Consider the following 19509-nt stretch of genomic DNA (forward strand, 5'->3'; position numbering starts at 1 on the left):
TCTATCTATCTATCTATCTATCTATCTATCTATCTATCTATCTATCTATCTATCTATCTATCTATCTATCTATCTATCTATCTATCTATCTATCTATCTATCTATCTATCTATCTATCTATCTATCTATCTATCTATCTATCTATCTATCTATCTATCTATCTATCTATCTATCTATCTATCTATCTATAATTCACATGAAATATGAGATAATAAACAGTTAGTTAGTTAGTTAGTTAGTTGGTTAGTCGAAAAGTCGATTAACTAGTTGGTTAGTTGGTTGGTTGGTTACTTCGTTAATCGACAAGTCAGTCAGCTAGTCGGTTAGTTACTTAGTTTTTTGACAATTGATTGGAGAAATATAATCATTTTCATTATATTTGTGTGTGAATTGTGATACTGCCCGAGTGCTCAAAACGAAGCAGATTTTCTTAGGGGGAAACACTCTGAGCTTTTTACCTAAAGGTCTAACCCACAATGTAGTGGAGTATCGTGAGGAGATGCAGTCCTATGGTAGCCGGTGACCAACGATTGGTTCATATGTCATTTGTTCTGTCAGGATACTGGAGTCCATGTGCACCATTGGTTTGGGATCTGGTTAAAGCGCCGGACATTCGCTGGTTGGAAAAAGCGGAGAGGTGGTCAGTGTATGACATGGTGTCGTGGTATGAAAGAAAGCTCCAAAAGGCTGGCTTGTGTTGGTCCTTCACGACTCCCTGGTTGGGGTCTGAGAGATGGTACAACACAGTGGCTAGAGACGTTATCAGATATAGCTCAGAATAGAAGCCAGTGGCGATCCTGTTGTAACCTTCTTTTACTTTCTTCATAAAAAGTGGTGGTATCTTCCTTAACTGAAAGATCTCTTCTGATTGTACCTTTCCGTCTCCCCCATTATTATTATTATTACGCTACCTTACACTAATCTGTTCGTTAATGTTCTTTTTTTACGCTCCTTACCTTTACTTGTTTTCCTTCTTTTCTACAAATTCTCATTGTTTTGTGTGGCGCATATGTAGTTGGTGCCCTCTTGTACCAATATTTATGTGTTCAAATAATAATGATAATAATAATAATAGTTGACAAGTCGGTTAGTTAGTTGGTTATGATATAAATTAGCAAACAAATTGAACGTCTATAATTCATTTCTTTTCGTGTATGGAATATGATACTTTAACTGAAGAGAACATTTTACTTGTTGACAATAAATTCTATCGCAATTTGATTACAAGGAATATATTCAATGAATATTTGAACAGTTGAATACATGAGTCCTAGTATGAGACTCCTCAGCAGTGTCTATCCATTATCCTACCCATGGAATTTCTTGGAGTTCTAATGACAAGCTATAACTAGTAGAGTTCAACCGTGTTTGTTGTGAGGCAGTTAATGACTGAAGACAATGGTGGATGGTGGTTCAACTTCGTGTATTAGTTGAAGTTAAACATTAACACGATTGGATACCGGCCGGTTCAGTTGTCTAGTAATTAAGCGTTCGCACACGAGACTGATAGGTCCTGCGTTCGAATCTCGCGAGGCGAAATCATGGATGCTCACTGCTGAGGAGGACAATACGACCATATAGTAGTTTCAGGTTTTCTATGGTGATCTAGTTCAAATCAACTCATGAATTCAACTATTAATTTACTACAATCTCCATAAAACCCTCTTTCTAATAATCTATAATTTCTTTGCAAGGGAAAAATATCGGTCATTAGAAAAGAAGACATCCGTTAACAACTTTGACATACCATACATTCTCACTTTGTGTGTGTGTGTGTGTGTGTTTGTGTATGAGCTCGACACAGGCGTATAACAATGGTATCTTACTATTAATATGATATTAGATTGAAGAGTAGATTTCTATGTATAACTTCAGGATTAAAAGTTTTGTATTGTTGTGTGCTTCTGGGAATGTAAATGTTTTTCTAGTGTAAGTTTTGTTTCATAAACTGACCTAACTTACTTAGTCATAATCAATCGACAGGAAATACTGGTTCTATATTTGTGTTAATATTAAGGGTATATATATATATATTGTATGGGATTTTAACCAGTGTTACACACAATACCATAATAAGAGACTTTACTATGGAATCATTCGAAACATGACTGATCTACTATTGGTCTGGGATTTTTCATATTAATTGATAAATGTGTAGTAAGTAGTGTTGTCACAATTGATTATGTGTCTAGTCCTTATTAGTGCAGATCGAATGCTATCAACCATGTTGCAATGTGGCCACCAGCCTAGGTGACTCGACACTGTGTGCGCTATAGGGTTTCCTGTCGACTACCTCCAACCACCATCTAAGTAGTGTTGTAGTTGTCTGTTGCTAAGGACAGATCAAATACTCTTTAAGCCAACTATATATATATATATATATATATATATATATATATATATATCTTCTACGGATTTCCTCGATATTCCCTTAGGTCACAAACATTATAAGCATAGATAGAAAATGGTTGGCAGTGGAATTCATAACACGTATTTTATTCTATTTTGCAACTTGTCAACTGGGTGTACTCGCATTAAACTTCACCTTGTTGCACAATCTAGTAGTTATCATGGATAACGTGATAAAGTTTTAAAACAAACCATACTTGGTTCGACTTCCAGTGTGAACATCCACTCAGAAATATTGGCACTTTCGGCTGACGAATCTCACTAAGGACGAAACACGTGTCCATGATTCTATTGCTAGCCATTATTTCTATCTACTTATGGATGATAATGTAATTTCATAGAGAATTTTGTGCCTAATTCTGGACTCATTTAATTATCTCTATTCTCGAGTAAAATAATAATAATAAGGAAATATCAATTAGGATTTAGTTACTATGACAGTGAAAGATAATTAATCTAAAGTGAGAGTATGATGAGTAAAGAAAGTAATAGAGAACGATGAAGAGAGAGGGAGAGAGGGGGTTCGAGAGCTAATCAAATGAAACATCTACCTACATATATAAACATACAGACTATCTAAAAACATGGATTGGTCTAAACTATAAACGGATATTATTCCCGTTCTTTTTTGTATCTACTATGTTATCGTATACAATTATAAACAAAATTTAGCCTTTGGCATTGTAAGATTCACTATTATTTATTTAATAGAGGTTTCTTTCTTTGATTACTTACTTAATTACTTACTTATATTCGTTAATTTCTCCGTTTCTTCTCTTTGGTGTAACCATTATGGAAAAATTCTTCTTTAATAAACAGGTATATATTATTCGAATTATTTCTAATCAATATGAATACACTGAATGACATTGACTTATCTATAGAAAAGAATCACGTTTCTCCAACCACCCACCTACCCCTTACCAAGCAACAATATCATTTATGATTGAAATCATGAGTCAATTGAAGTTAGACCATCATGGAAAACTTGGAAGCATTCGACAGTCGTTCCGTCCTATTGTGGCAGTATGCAGTGACAGTACGCATCCACAAACTCGTTCTCTACGAGATTCGAACACACGACATACTGGTTTCGCATGCGACCACTTAACCACTAGACCACTGATCTGGCCAGCATTCAACAGTGTAAATGTCTAAATTCAACTAATCCACAAAATTCAGCGACACATCCACCATTGTCATCAGTGAGTTACTATCTCACAATAGGTCTGGTTGAACTCTATTGGCTTCAAGAGATATATCCTGGAGTTCTAGGTTTCGAATCTCACAGGTGGAGAGGTTGTGGATGCGCACTGCCATTGAGAAGTCTCACAATAAGACGAAACGTCCGTCCAGTGCTTCAACTGACTCATGATCTTAACCCTTGAAATAAAGTAGTTACTGTACAGTTGATAGATTTTACTAAGACATTCTGTAATTTTTGTATTCTCATTTGTTACATTTGATGTCACATTGGAATGCATAGTAACACTTATCAATAACCATATGTAAAATTGTGAATTTATCATGATTTCAAGAATGTTGACCATTCCATTGTGATTCTGCTGAATACTCTCAGTTCAATCTCTAACAATGAATCATAACTACTCACTAGTCACTAATCTTAAACTAGATCACAGAAATGAAAAGAAACGCTTCATCTTTCCACATCTCCGTATTTCTCTTCTATAATCCAAACAACACTTATCTTCTAGTATCTTCACTGATTCTCATTGAAATGATTTCTCTATAAAAATTATAAATATTTATGAATTTTATAGGATTATTTTCTTCATCATATTGAAAAATATCAATACCCCCCTTTCCCCCCCCACCCGCTTATTTTAAGTTACTTCACCCTATTACATATATCGATTTTCCTAACAGTGTATGTATACTCACTTCATCCTTCCCTCCCCCATTATCTCCCTCCACCCTCTCTTTCTCATTTGAAGTATACTTCATAAGTGAATTCTATTCCATCATATATATACATATATAACGATCACCTGAAAAGAAAAAAAAAGGGAAAATCCTTTTCTCACCTAGATTCCATTCACACTTATTGTTTTTTTTCTTTCTTTGTTTTGAGAAGAAGAAAAAAACCACAAAAAAAATTTTTTTTTCTATTCGATTGAGTAAAACAATTTCAATTGAGAATATCTTTCATGAAATGTCAATTTGTGTCGTCAAGTAGAGGTAAGTAAACAAGGATGTAAGTAACTAAGTAAGTGACTAACGGACTGACTGAATGAATGAATGGGGTCCTATAGAAAGACCGAAATATTTACTTCTTCAAAAGAAGAATTAAAACTTGAAAAATTTGATCCAGCTATGCAAATACTTGACAAATAGAAAGAAAAGAAAAGAAGTGAAAAGAAAAGAAAAGAAGAGAAGAGAAAAGAAAGAAATGAAAGATATTTTAGCCATTATCCATCTTTATTTCTTTCTTATGTTCTTCAACTTACAAATGACAAAATCAAGTGGTGTTGATGAAAATCACCTACTTCTTGATAATGTTTAAGTGTTTTTAACGAAAGTATACAACTGTTAGTTAAAAGTAAAGATTGAGTTGGTTAACCATTCGCATCATTTGAAAAACTATATTCCTGGTTATACAATTGATTGATTACTGGGTAAGTGATCAATGTCATGTGTGTCAGGTTCTTTATAATGCAAATCGAATGCTATCGATCAAATTGCAATGTAAACACTAGGCTAGATAACTTGACATTATGTGGATTATATTGATCGATCATTGTGTTGGAGACGTTAGATGCCCAGAACTCATTTGGGGAAAGGATCTAATTTTGTAATTTTATTTAGAAAATTTAAATGTCTTTGTTTTCGCGCCAAAGGCCCTCTTGTCACCTTCATGTCGTATTTCCCTCTTGGGAAATATCTTAAATGCTATTGGTCCGTTGCATCTTTTAGTATGCTATTTGGTAACTCTCCTCAAGGACTGTTTTGTACTATATATATACGTTTTGAATTGTGTTTGTTGTTATCGCTCGTTTCTGACTATTTTCAGAATATACTTTCTCATCTCAAGCTTTGACTTCTCCCTCTAGTTAGCGGGGCTGGGATACATTATTAGCTAGCTTACTGGTATTTGATCACCGAGTCTAGTTTCTTGTTCGCCGATTAAGTGAACTCGTGATAGCTTCAAACCTCACACATTAGGTAGTAATCAATCAATTGTGAATACATCTCAGTCTTACAGGAGATCATTCGTTACCTGAATATCTCAGTGGTAACATCTCTGACTATGAAACTGGATGATATGAGAACGAATCTATCAGGGAGCATCAGTTCCTTCAAGATTACAGATACACCTTGTTGACGAGTGTCAAACAGTATGCAACCTAAGTCCAGATTATCTTGTTGACTACCTCTAACCACCATTTTGTAATACAATTACAATGGACTAAGAGAAATATCTTACACTATGATCAATTGATAACGTTATCAGTGTACATGATTGAGAAATTGAAATTACCATGTATCATTTATCTATGATGATGCGGTTATCAATAGTTGTTGTTTGGTTGAAATTAATCTGTAATGTGAATTTCGAAACTTTAAATTGTAGAGAAGATTTATAGCACAAGTGAATGAGTTTTGGCGGAGATTTGTTCATTGATCTAGATCTTTTACTGTTTAATCAGTATAAATATGCATTGTATATGATATATCAATGGTACTTTTGTCGGTTGTGAATTGTATGTTAAAAGAATAAATCAATGATCGATTTTAATTCATCGTTTAGGATGTATGTGGAAGACATAATAAAATAGACTAAATCAGAAAGGGTTTTTATGGATATTATAGTCATTTCATTAGTTGAGATCATGAGACAATTGAAGTTAGACCATCATGGAAAACCTGGAAACACTGGATGGCCGTTTCGTCTTATTGTGGGACTCCTCAATGGCAGTGCGCATCCACAACCTCTCCACCTGTGAGATTCGAAACCTAGAACTCCAGGATATATCTCTTGAAGTCAATAGAGTTCAACCAGACCTATTGTGAGATAGTAACTCACTGATGACAATGGTGGATGTGTCGCTGAATTTTGTGGATTAGTTGAATTTAGACATTTACACTGTTGAATGCTGGCCAGATCAGTGGTCTAGTGGTTAAGTGGTCGCATGCGAAACCAGTATGTCGTGTGTTCGAATCTCGTAGAGAACGAGTTTGTGGATGCGTACTGTCACTGCATACTGCCACAATAGGACAGAACAGCTGTCGAATGCTTCCAGGTTTTCCATGATGGTCTAACTTCAATTGTCTCATGATCTTAACCATTGAAATTACTATAATATCCACAAAACCCATCTGATATTAAATACTTCATTTGTAAAATGTTAATTAATCGTCTTAAACTTGAATATTCTTTCGTTTCCAAATCTTTAAATCTCTATCCTCATTCTATTTTTACTTCGATCTTCTTAACTTGTTTCCACCAAGTATTTCACTGTCGATTGACGAGACATACTACTTATAGATCTATCGACATCAATAGGACACACCATATTCTTTGGAAGTGATATCAATTTACTATGAAAACATATTCATGAAATTGAACCAAACCAGATCAGTCATCAGTGCAAATAATTTTGAATAAACATTATATGATAGTATCAATTGACTTAACTTGTAAATGGTAACTAAGGCATCCCAACTGTATAAGCCATAAATATCCTACTTTGCTTATTTTCATGAAAGATTACTCAATCTAACTGTTTGGACATCTAATTTAAGTTCAAATATATTTGGTAATCAATGGTTACTTACGCCTGTTACTCCCCGTGAACGAGCATAGGCCGCTCACCAGCATTCTCCATCCAACCCTGTCCTAAGCAATCCTTTCCAGCTCTTTCCAGCTGTTATTCATCCTTTTCATGTCTGATTCTATTTCCCGGCTTAATGTGTTCTTTGGTCTTCCACTTTTCCGCTTCCATTCAGGATTCCAAGGTAGGGCTTGCCTTGTGATGTAGCTTGACGATTTGCGTAATGTATGACTTATCCATTTCCAACGTCTTCTAATTTCCTCTTCAGCTGGAAGCTGATTTGTTCTCTCCCACAAAAGGCTGTTGCTGATGGTATCCGGCCAATGAATGTTGAGTGTTTTGCGTAGACAACTATTTATAAATACTTTTACCTTCTTGATGATGGTTGTAGTAGTTCTACAAGTTTCAGCTCTGTACAATAGAACTGCCTTGACATTCGTATTGAAGATTCTCACTTTGATATTAGTTGAAAGTTGTTTTGTATTACATATGTTGTTCAGTTGTAGGAATGCTGTCCTTGCATTGCCGATCCTCGCCTCTACGTCTACATCTGATCCTCATTGTTCATCAATGTATGCGATAAGAGGGTTAGGTCATCTGCCAAATCCAAATCGTCTAATTGATTCTGAGCTGTCCATTGTATTCCGTGTTTTCCCTCAGATATGGAGGTCTTCATAATCCAGTCGACTACCAGAAGAAAGAGGAAGGGAGAAAGTAGACAGCCTTGTCTGACTCCGGTCCTTACTTGGAATACATCTGTCAGCTATCCTCCATGCACGACCTTGCACTGTAGTCGGTCGTATGAGTTCCGAATAATGTTGACAATCTTCTCAGGAACTCCTAGTGTCGAAGAATTTTCCATAACGTCCTCCTATCTACACTGTCAAATGCCTTTTCATAATCAATGAAGTTGATGTACAGTGACGAGTTCCACTCAATGGTAATCATCAAAAAATGCCTCTTGGGTTATATTTATGCTTGTTGATACTTGAATCTATCAAAGTACACTTGAAATTTCGAGGAAACTGATTCTTCTAATAAAACTTGAACCTTTTTCACTTAGTCTCACAGTCTAAAATATGATCACACGTCAATTTGATGAACAGAAGTCGATAAATACTTAGAGACTACATAAAAATGACATTGATCATTACTCAACGGCTAGTTAATTTCAACAAGTTTCTGCTACTTACTTCTTGGTCGATCCCGACGATCAATATTGAGTGATCACCAATTAGATGTTATTAGTTTAGGAATTGACATTTGAATAATGTATATTCCTTTCGATACATAGTGTCAGCAACCACGATGTCTTTGCTTAGGCTCTTTTATAACTTGTACAACAAAGGATAGTACACTCTTCACAAACGTACCTGAATAGCTAATGCACTTAATAAACATAATGATCTGTTAAAACAAACAAGAAAATAAATAACTCGTCTAAATATCCAGATGGTAAGAAACAGGTAGCTTAAATATTCAAGTAGGTTGACTGGGTATACAAATTTTAAACAGAACATAATCATTTCGTACTATTATTGATTGACATCATGAGCCGATTGATGTTAAATCACCAACAAAAACCTGGAAGTACTGAACAGCCGTCTTGTCCTGTTGTGAGAATCCTCAGCAGTGTGTATCCACAAACCACGCTCAATGGTAACGTCTGTGACTGTGAAGGTGGGTGACACAAGATTGAACTCGCCAGAGAGCACCAGTTACCTCAAGATTACAGGTACACCTTGCTGACGAGTGTCAGATAGCACGAAACCCGGATCCAGGGTTTCCTGTCGACTACTTCCAACCACCATCTAGTCTCAATATATAGTGCCCGCAGTGTCAAGTCACCTAGACTGGCGGCAACATTGCAACATGATCGATAGCATTCGATCTACACTAATAATAAGGACTTGACACACATGACATTGATCGACACCCAGTGATCAATCAATTGTGATCCACGATCTCGCTCGCGAGATTCCAACTCAGAGCTTTCATTCTTGCATGCAAACCCTCTACCTACTAGACAACTGAGTCGGCATCCAACGATGTTAATGTCTAACTTCAATCAATCCACGAAATTGCGCGATCATCTTTCATTGTACTGAAGTATATATCTGTCTCTACCCGACACTTATTATCTCCACATTGTTAACTTAGCAACCAATAATCATTACATTTCTAACTTCTTACAATCTTCTTTCATTATAATGATGATAATAAAATGATAAGAGAAACACTTTAGACTAGAAGAACAACAACGCCAAAATGTCTACAGAATTTCTTTTTTTAAAAATTGTCTACATTTATGATGATTCCATCAAAAGATGATCAACAATAAACGATAGCAACAACAACAACAACAACGAAAATCATTTAATTTTCCTTCCAATAAAAAAAAAACTCATTTTCTTCACACCCCCCCCTCTTCTTTTTTTCCAAAAAAAAATACCATAGCAACAAACTGAGCTGAGCTTCAATTTGGATCAGATACAATTGATTATTGTTATTTATTTATTTATTTTATACAAGTGTAATTAATGTCCAATTTAGAATATGTGCTACATTAAACATAAAAAAATAAACTATGTGTATACATATAGTAGGATTATTAGTGGTTATGGTAGTAGTAGTAGTAGTGGTGGTGGTGGTGGCGGTTATATCGATAATTTTAAGTTAGCAACTCATTTCATGTATCCTTTATGGTATTCATATACATTCCCACGAATTCTTGTCTTATTACAATGTTTATTTGTCTGAAATTATCTATATACATAGTTGACTTTTATTTCAATTCTATACAACATATTAGATAGATAGATAAATGCCTGTCTCTATGCATCTATGTTTGTATCCAAGGTGGTCTAAATAAACAAAATAAAGCCTTCCAATTCAATTGAATGGTAATAAAATAATTATCTACCTAACTGATTCATAAATAAACACATATTTACATGATTATTCGCATAGTTTTCTTCTTTTTTTTTTCAAAAACAAAACAAAAATAAATTCTCTTTGAATAATTTCTACATTGAACCCCCTCCCCTTTCCCCTCCCCCTCAAAAACTTTTTATGTTAGTTTTTCTCTGTGAAAAATAAACGGTAACGAAATATCACATTTCAATTAGTTTCTAACAGACTTATAGATTATTTACAACAACGACAACAACAACGATCACGACCATGACGGATAGAACACACGTAATCAATATTCAATAATAGTACATGCTTGGTAATTATCAGTTTCAAGATAGTTATGTCATTCAAATGATCTGGGTGTAAAAAAAAAACAAATAAATAAACAAACAAGATAACAACAACAATTAGGGATAAAACTCCACTCCATTCATCAGGTGATGATTATCATAGAACACAATGAAATGAAGTGATCATGTTGAATGAATGAATTTAAGCTTCATTGATAATTTGAACAACATCTTCAGTGTTCAATTCATGTTAGATTAGTTGATGACAATGATTATGTTTGTATTGGATTGTGTTTTTTTTTATTAGGTTGTGTGTTGTTTGAAAGTTGACCTCTGACCTAGAGAGTGATTGACCTCTTACATATAGGTTCATAGATGGATTCTGCATGTGTGTGTGTGTATGTGTGATGCATTTGTTGACTGCTAACTGATTTGAATATCATACTTTTAGAAATTTTCTGACATTTTTAAGAGATTTCTCATAGTCTAAAATCTTGAAATCTTTTCAATTGAATATATGTGATTGTCTATGATTGTCTAAATGTAATCATATCGGTTGGATGGAATTTAGTAAGACTAACATCCTTGATTACGATAAGGCATGTAACAGTATGAATAGGATAAACGTATATGGTGTGGTTGGAGGTAGTCAACAGGAAACTCTAGACCCGGGTTTCGTGCTACTTGACACTCGTCAGCAAGGTGTACTTGTAGTCTTCAGGGAACAGGTGCTCCCTGGCGGGTCCGATCTCGTGTCACCCAGCATTACGGGCAGAGACGTTACCACTGAGCTATCGGAGCCGCGACCAACCTCCTGTAGGACTGAGATGTAATCATAATTGATTGACCACTGGGTGGTGACCAATGTCATGTGTGTCAAGTCCTTATTATTAGTGCAAATCGAATGCTATCGATCATGTTGCAATGTGGCCACCAGTCTAGGTGACTTGACATTGCGAGCAGTATATATTGAGATAAGATGGTGGTTGGAAGTAGTCGACAGGAAACCCTGGACTCGGGTTTCGTGCTACTTGGCACTCGTCAGCAAGGTGTACCTGTAATCTTGAGGGAGCTGGTGCTCCCTAACGGATTCGATCCCGTGTCAAACTTATGCAATATCCTCTGACATTACAGAAAATCTGAGATTGTCACCGTCATATAAAACTTCTACGACCAATTGAATTGCGAAGTTGGGGATAGATGGTAGACCATAGGTACATTCCAAATGAAGACTGGTGTCAGGTAAGACTGTCTACTCTCGTCTTCTCCTTTTTTTGATATAGCTCGATTGGATTATGAAGATCCTTATAACTTGAGAGAGGCACGGAACACAGTCGACACCATGGACATGAAGAATGATTCTGACTTTGTAGATGACTCGTCACTTCATCCTATACACAGAAAGAAATGAAGGCGTTTACAACCAGCGTGACAGCTATCTTTTAAGTAGAGAACCTCAGCATATATAAAATAAAGAGAATGATCCTAAATTACAACACAACCAGCCCCAATCAAATCACACTTGATGGTAAGGCTCTACAAAAGGTGGTAAGCTTTACGTACCTGGACAACATCATTGGCGAACAAGTGAGAATCGACGTAGATGTAAAGGAACGGATTACCAAAGCAAGCACAGCGTTGTCCCAACTGTAGAATCTTTCGAACTCACAAGAACTGTCAGCCAGCACTAAAGTCGGAATTTCTAACATTAACGTTAAAACAGTTCTACTGTACGAAGCTGAAACCTGGGGAACTGTCACAACCATCATCAAAACAACTATCTATGCAAGATACTCTATATTCATTAACCAAACATTATTAACAGTAACCTACTATGGTAGACAGATTCCATCTGAAGAGGAAATGAGAAAGAGACATTGGAGATGGATAAGTACATCATGGAGAAATCATCAAACAGTATCTCAAGGCAAATTCCAACTTAAAATATTCAAGCGATGAGAAAAAGAGGCTAGACAAAGAACATATTGCGTCAGGAATCGAACCTAGACATCAAAATACTAAGTAGCACTTGGCTACAATTAGGAAGCAAAGGTCTAATTCGTGGCTTATGTTCTAAGATGGGTGAGAAGCTTAAATAACTTATGAATACATAAAATCTATGGATATTACTGTAGTGTTACAGTGATTAGAGACTGCATCAAAATTAGTTCTTTAAGCACTTCCAGTACATAATAACAGCAATTCAATTGTCATTTACTCAACCTCATAATAAGAAAATAGTTATTTCTTGAGAATAGACTTTTCCTCTCTTCGAAAGTTAAGAATCCTGCTTATATTTAGTAACAATGATGATCTTCTAGGTAACCAGTAAAGGAGTATTGAATAAAAATATGGATGGGATGATGGTGAAGATTTTTAGCTCAGGTGGATGATTTTGATGAAGTTTTGTTCTCTGAGCTGGATAGTTTAGTCGTGGAATTTTCATCGTTATTCTTAAATAAATTTAGAAGGAGAAAAAAGTGACAAGGAGGATTTAGGAGATTAGAATTTGGGAGAACACAAAGAGCGGATACACTTGCGTTATTGCAAACGATTTTGAGCCATCGGTTGCTATCATCTCGCGGTCCCCAACCAGGTAGTCTACACTTAGTAACATGGCTCAGTCCACTTGTCAGTGACTTCATGGATTTGTGTCATATTTTGGTTTGGCCACCCTTAGGTTTCTTCCAACCTACTCCTATACCATTGAACATCGCACATCGAGGCAGTCGGTGATTGGGCTACAAGTAAAACAACAACACTAAGTGAATTTAAACTTCACCTGATAATTATACAAGTAGGTGTCTCTCAGGACTCAATAGCTAAGTGAAGAACGAAATAGTGTTTGAAGCGGACACTACTGGGTTCATGTTCCGGAGTGAATATCAACGCTACAATGCAAGTACATCTAGTTGACAAGTTTCAAATAGGACAAAACGTTCGTCAAACTAGATTCCATTGTTAACCACTATCCATCTTTGCTTAGAAAGTATCCTTTAAAAAGAAAAGTTTCTCATTTCATATTACTAGGTTATCATTTAAGTTTTCTTTCTTTTTTCTTTCTTTTTTTTCTCTTTTTTTTGGTATTTATTTATCTATTAGAAACAACAAAAACAAGAAAAAAAAGCATAAATCTTATCAACTCCCAAACAAAGTTTATCAATTTTTTGAATTGTGTCTATTACCCGCATTACATACACAAGAAGAAAAAAAAATGTAGAAGAAAGAAATCATTTTCCATCATAAATAGGGAAATACAAAACAGAAAAAAAATGAGTTAAAATTTAAAGGGAATTTATGGAAATTTGCGGGTAGAATTAGTTTACTCATTGTATCTCTCCCTCTCTCTCTCTCTCTCGCTCCCTCTCCCACTCTCTTTCTCTCGCTCGCTCCCCCTCTCACTCTCTTTCTCTTTTAACTAATACTAATCATATACATCAACAGTGTTTTAATCCCCTCTATTTTCTCTTCATTCTCATTGTCAACATTGTATCATAGTTAAAAATAATCGTTTGTTTGTTTGTTTGATTAGTTAGTTGGTTGGTTGGTTTTAATCTGTAAAGAATTTCTTTTGTTCTATGAAGAACAATGAATTGTCGGTAATCTTGTGTTTCATGTACACATAGGTGTGTGTGTGTGTGTGAGTGAGTGTTTGGACATATATGGATGGTTTATTCATTATACTCAATAATTAAATGACAAGTAGAATATAATGTAGGTAAAAAAAAAAAATTCTGTCAAACTAATATTCAATCAAAATGAGAATGAGTAGTCGTAAAAGTGGTGACGGTGGTGGTGATGGTAGTGATGGTTGTGGGGGTGATTGTTTTTCATTGTTGCTTTTCCTTTTTTTTTTCTTTCTCTTTTTTTGTTTTCCAAGAAAAAAGTGGAGGAAATGTCATCATTTCCAAAAAAAAAAAAACAGTTGACTTATCTTCCTTCTTTTATACTTAAAGGTCATCTATTTTTGAGAAATGTCAAATAAGTTAGAGTAAAAAAAAAAAGAGAAAAAAACATTGAAGGATATTTCATTGAATACATACATTAATGTAAATGAAGACTATTATTATTGAATATATAGAGGTAGCTAGACAGTGAATATATTTATTTAGCATTTAGACTATTGTACAGAATTGAACTATGGAGAAATACTACAGTCATCATCATCGAAAAGTATTTATTTTATTTATTTTAACATATAGATATTGGTACAAGGAGGCACCAAATACATATGCGTCACACAAATCTCATTTGATATGTGTGAAGGCTGCGATACTGATCGGGTGCCCAAATCGAAGCAAGTGGTTTTCTTAGGGGTCACACCTGGAGCCTTTTATCTGAAGGTCTGATCCACAAGGCAGTGGAGCAACGTCAGGAGACAATAGGTTCAGATGTCATTTTTCACTCAGGATACTGGAGCCCATGTGCACCATTGATTTGGAATCAGGGTTTTCCAACTCCTCTAGGTGGACTCTCCATGTCCATCAACCCGGTTAAAGAGCCGGATATTCGCTTTTTGTCCTCTCAATTTCCTAAACAACACCCTCGTCATGAGAAGGCAGTGAGTAGGACTTCCATGGCAGAGGGTATACACGCGTGGCCATGTGAGAGCACTCCGAGTGGAAGAGCGAACTCTCCGCACTCTCGGCAGTATCAGGGCATTTGGGGGCCATCGAAAAGGTACAACTATCTATAAATAATGGTTCATTAACTGGATACTATCAGCAATAACCTATTATAGGAGAGAATAAACCAGTTTCTAGTTGAAGTAAAAATTAGGAAAAGACAATAGAAATGGATAGGATATACAATACAGAAATTATCGAACTGCATTATGAGTCAAGCACTAACTTAGAATTCTGAAGGGAAACGAAAAAGTAGAAGTTCAAAGAACACATTATAGATATGAAAAGGATGAATAACTAATAGAAACATCCAAAAAGGATTGTTGGATAGAGAATGATAGTGCTCGGCCTATGCTACTCCTTCATATGTAACAGGCGTAAGTAAGTAAGTAAGTAAGTAAGTAAGTAAGTAAGTAAGTAAGTAAGTAATATCTTTCGCATATAAGAATATTAAAAATATTTCATCTATGATGATCATATCGTTTCTATATATCATGATACCATTATTTCATCGTGAATTCCTCTTTTTTTTATTTTTGTGATTTATTCTCAGAGAAAAAGGAGAAAAACAAAAAACAGAAAAGAAAAACGAAAAAAATAATAAAGAGGAAGGAGGGTGTGTAGGATTAAAAAGTAATTTGATGAAATAACAAATTATTTCATAATTGTTTTCTTAAATTAATTGGTCACCCAATTATACATCGATACTACTAATACTTATCTACTGAAATTACATTCATTTACCTATCAATCATAAAGATTATCATCATGGTGATGATGATGATGATGATGATGATGAAAATGCTTTATCATAGAGAAGAATTCGAAAAAGAGAAAAACAGAGTGATAGTGTAGGGAGGGGAAAAAGAATGATAGAGGGGGGAGAGAGATAAAAATAAGAGAAATGTATATCATTATTTAAGTAGTAAAACACATGTTATCCTCATAATCATTAATTATATTTTTTTATTATTCTTCATAGTTATAAATATACATTTGAAGAAATCACTTGTTATCTTATATAAATACACTAATTCACACAATTGTTAATTGACAGTTCTTATTCAAAGAAACTTGTATATGATATCTATATCTATATCTATGTGAAGATGATGATTTCTATAAGGTTCCAAATGATGAAATGTGTTAAATGTCATAGTATTAATGACAGATGTATGAATAGATGGATACTCATTAAAATTAATGAATATCTATGTATACATCTCTTTAGTATTGCATATAAATATATATAAAGATAATGTACAATTGATGTATATTATATTCATTACTTATGGTCATTCTTTCGTATATTTCAATGAATAACTACTACTATATATTGTGTACTACGGATATCGACAGATATATATGTATATCACTGGTTGAAATGATGAGTTAATTGAAGCTAGACCATCATGGAAAACATGAAACCACTGAATGGCTGTTTGGTTAAGCGTCTGACGTGAGACTGATAGGTCCTGGGTTCAAATCTCTCAGGGGGGCGAGATCGTAGATGCACATTGCCACTGAGGAGTCCCATACTAGGACGAAACAGTTGTCCAATGCTTTCAGGTTTTCCATAGTGATCTAACATCAATCGATTCATGATCTTAATCAATAACCATAGAATTTTATTTACAACTTATGACTAAATTCGGAATATACAATCATTCCTTTCAGGATGAATATATTGCAAATTTTTTTTAAAATATTTTAACACATAGATATCGGTACAAGGAGGCACAAAAAACATATGCGCCACACAAATCTCATTTGATATGTGTGAAGGCTGTGATAATGCCCGGGTGCGCAAGCTGAAGCAGGTGGTATTCTTAGGGGGTCACACCTGGAGCCTTTGATCTGAAAGTCTGATCCACAAGGCAGTGGAACATCGTAAGGTGATGCAGTCCCATGGTAGTCGGTGACCAACGATTGGTTCATATGCCATTTGTTCTTTCAGGATACTGGAGCCCATGTGCACCATTGGTTTGGGATCCGGTTAAAGTGCCGGACATTCGCTTTCCGTCCTCTTAACTTCTTTGTAAACAACACCCCTGGTGAGAGAAGGCAGTGAGTAATACTTCCCTTGCAGAGGCTATATACGCGTGACCATGTGAGAGCATTTGAAGAGGGCGAGCGGACTCTCCCCACTCTCGGCCGTACCAAGGCATTTGGGGGAATTGAATAAGTATAGTCTTTATTATTATATAAGGGTAATACGAAGACTGAATAGAAACATTCAACAATTACATGTATAATCTATAAATCGAAACAATTTTCTTTTGTATTTTTTTTCTTCAGATATGACAATTATGACAAGTTATTCGGTAGGAACGAAATATAATGAACAAGTTTCTAGTTTTATGCTTCATTTAATACGTTACAAATCGTTTAATTTCCTTTATTCATCGACCTTATGACCTAATTTTTAACGTTGATATAAAAATAGAACGTTTTAATATTGCTGAACTTACTAGAAATGTTGCCGCTAGTGACGATAATGTCGCGGATGATGATGCTGATGAGGTTGCGGATGATGATGATGATGATGATGATGATGATAATAATAATAATAATAATAATAATGATGCTTTGGATGATGATAATAATAATAATAATAATAATGATGCTTTGGATGATGATGCTTTGGATGATGATGATGATGATGATGATGATGATGATGATGCTTTGGATGATGATGATGATGAAGATGAAAACCACTTTGACTTATCTTCACAGTAAACCATGAAAAGATTCTAAGGTAAGTATTGTTTTCAACGAACAGGATAAAATGTTGCTTAACTCTGCTTGTGGCTCTTCCAGAGTTACTGCCATTATCACGCTCGGGTAAAGGAGGAGGGTTGGGCATGAGGGTTAGCGACCCCATACCGTAGAAACCTAACTCCTTATAAAAGAATTTCCAACGAGAAAAAATAATAAACTCTATCCTGGGAGTTAGAAGGTCTTCATTTAAAAGAACTATGACGCCTCATGATGAAAGCCAAGTTCCTTTGGAAGTAATATATAAATGATTTACACATAGAGTACTGTCATTCAATGATCCAAGAATTTTACTTTGAAATTTCGGTCAAGACATCAACCATATCGAGCATAAAACAAATATCATGAAGAGTAATGAATAATGGCTTAGCAACATTTCGAAAAGATTGAAATTAGACATGGTAAATCATTAAATTTCAGCTGAGTGACTAGATGGTTTGGCACTCAATATGAGGTTTTAATATCTTCAGTTTAATAAATGGTAGGATTGTAAATACTCCCTGATAAAGAGTTCCCTAGTAAGCCAGGATTGCTGACCAGTGCTTATTGGTTTCTAGAGGGTTTGTATTGCTACAACAATAATATCAAGTTACGTTTACATAACTTCGCTAACAATTTTAACTAAGCTTCGTATGAGTTGAAATTAATTAAGTCAAGCTTTAAGTTAAGCATTTGTGCGCAAGACCGAATATTCTAGGTTCAAGTCTCTCATGCGAGATTGTGGATGTGTACTGCTGAAAAGTCTCATATGATGAGACTATAATTTATGGACAACCTTTGAGCGACACCAAAGTGACCTTGAGAGTGTTCACCTAATAACTAGGACCAAATATGTAATATAAACCATTGTGTGAGAAATTCAAATTATGGTTTACAGTTGATGTTTAAGGTTAAGAATTAGATTTAGGGGGGTATTCATCAATTATAATGTCAAAACTCTATTTATCCGAATGAATGAATTGCGTTCCGAAAACCGAAACCTGTCATCTTATACCTGATTGGTTCGTCTATAAATTATAGGCTCACGCTCATACTAAGACGAAATAATCGTCAGTTGATTGGAGGTCCAATCAACTGCCCATTAGGATGAAAAATAGCTGAGTAAAGTGGAAGAAAAATGGTACACCTAGTGATAACGGATGTAAACTACAGGATCTGCGAATACCAATACGTCATAGAGGACCAAGAGATGAAGCTACAAAGGACACTCACGTCAGAACATTTGGAAATCTTGACAACAGCCATCGAGAAATCATGCAAACGACACAGAGAACAAAGAAGAAACACCTTAAAGAAAAAACTAACGAAGACCTCAGAACCACCGATGGAAGAAAACACAAACAACTGCGTGATCAATCTGTCAAAGCAACCACTAACAAATACGGAAGAACACCTACTCCGAAAGGGATTAAACTCCAATACAAGCGACGCCTCAAAACTGGAATTCTTCGCAGCACTAGAGTCATCACTCAAAACATCCGGAATCAGTGAAGAAACACAACAGGAAATAAGACAAACGATAGTACCGCTAACTCAACAGGTGAAGGAAAACAACCAACTGACCCCACAAGAACTAAAAGCTCTGAAGGAACTTAGAACTAGAAAAGATATTGTCATAGACAAGTGTAAGACGAAATAATCGTCCAATACGTTCAATTTTCCAGCAATGATCCAGTTCAAATCAGTTCATGAGTTCAA

The sequence above is a fragment of the Schistosoma haematobium genome, chromosome ZW (genome assembly GCF_000699445.3).
Source record: "Schistosoma haematobium chromosome ZW, whole genome shotgun sequence".
Classification (NCBI taxonomy): Eukaryota; Metazoa; Platyhelminthes; class Trematoda; order Strigeidida; family Schistosomatidae; genus Schistosoma; species Schistosoma haematobium.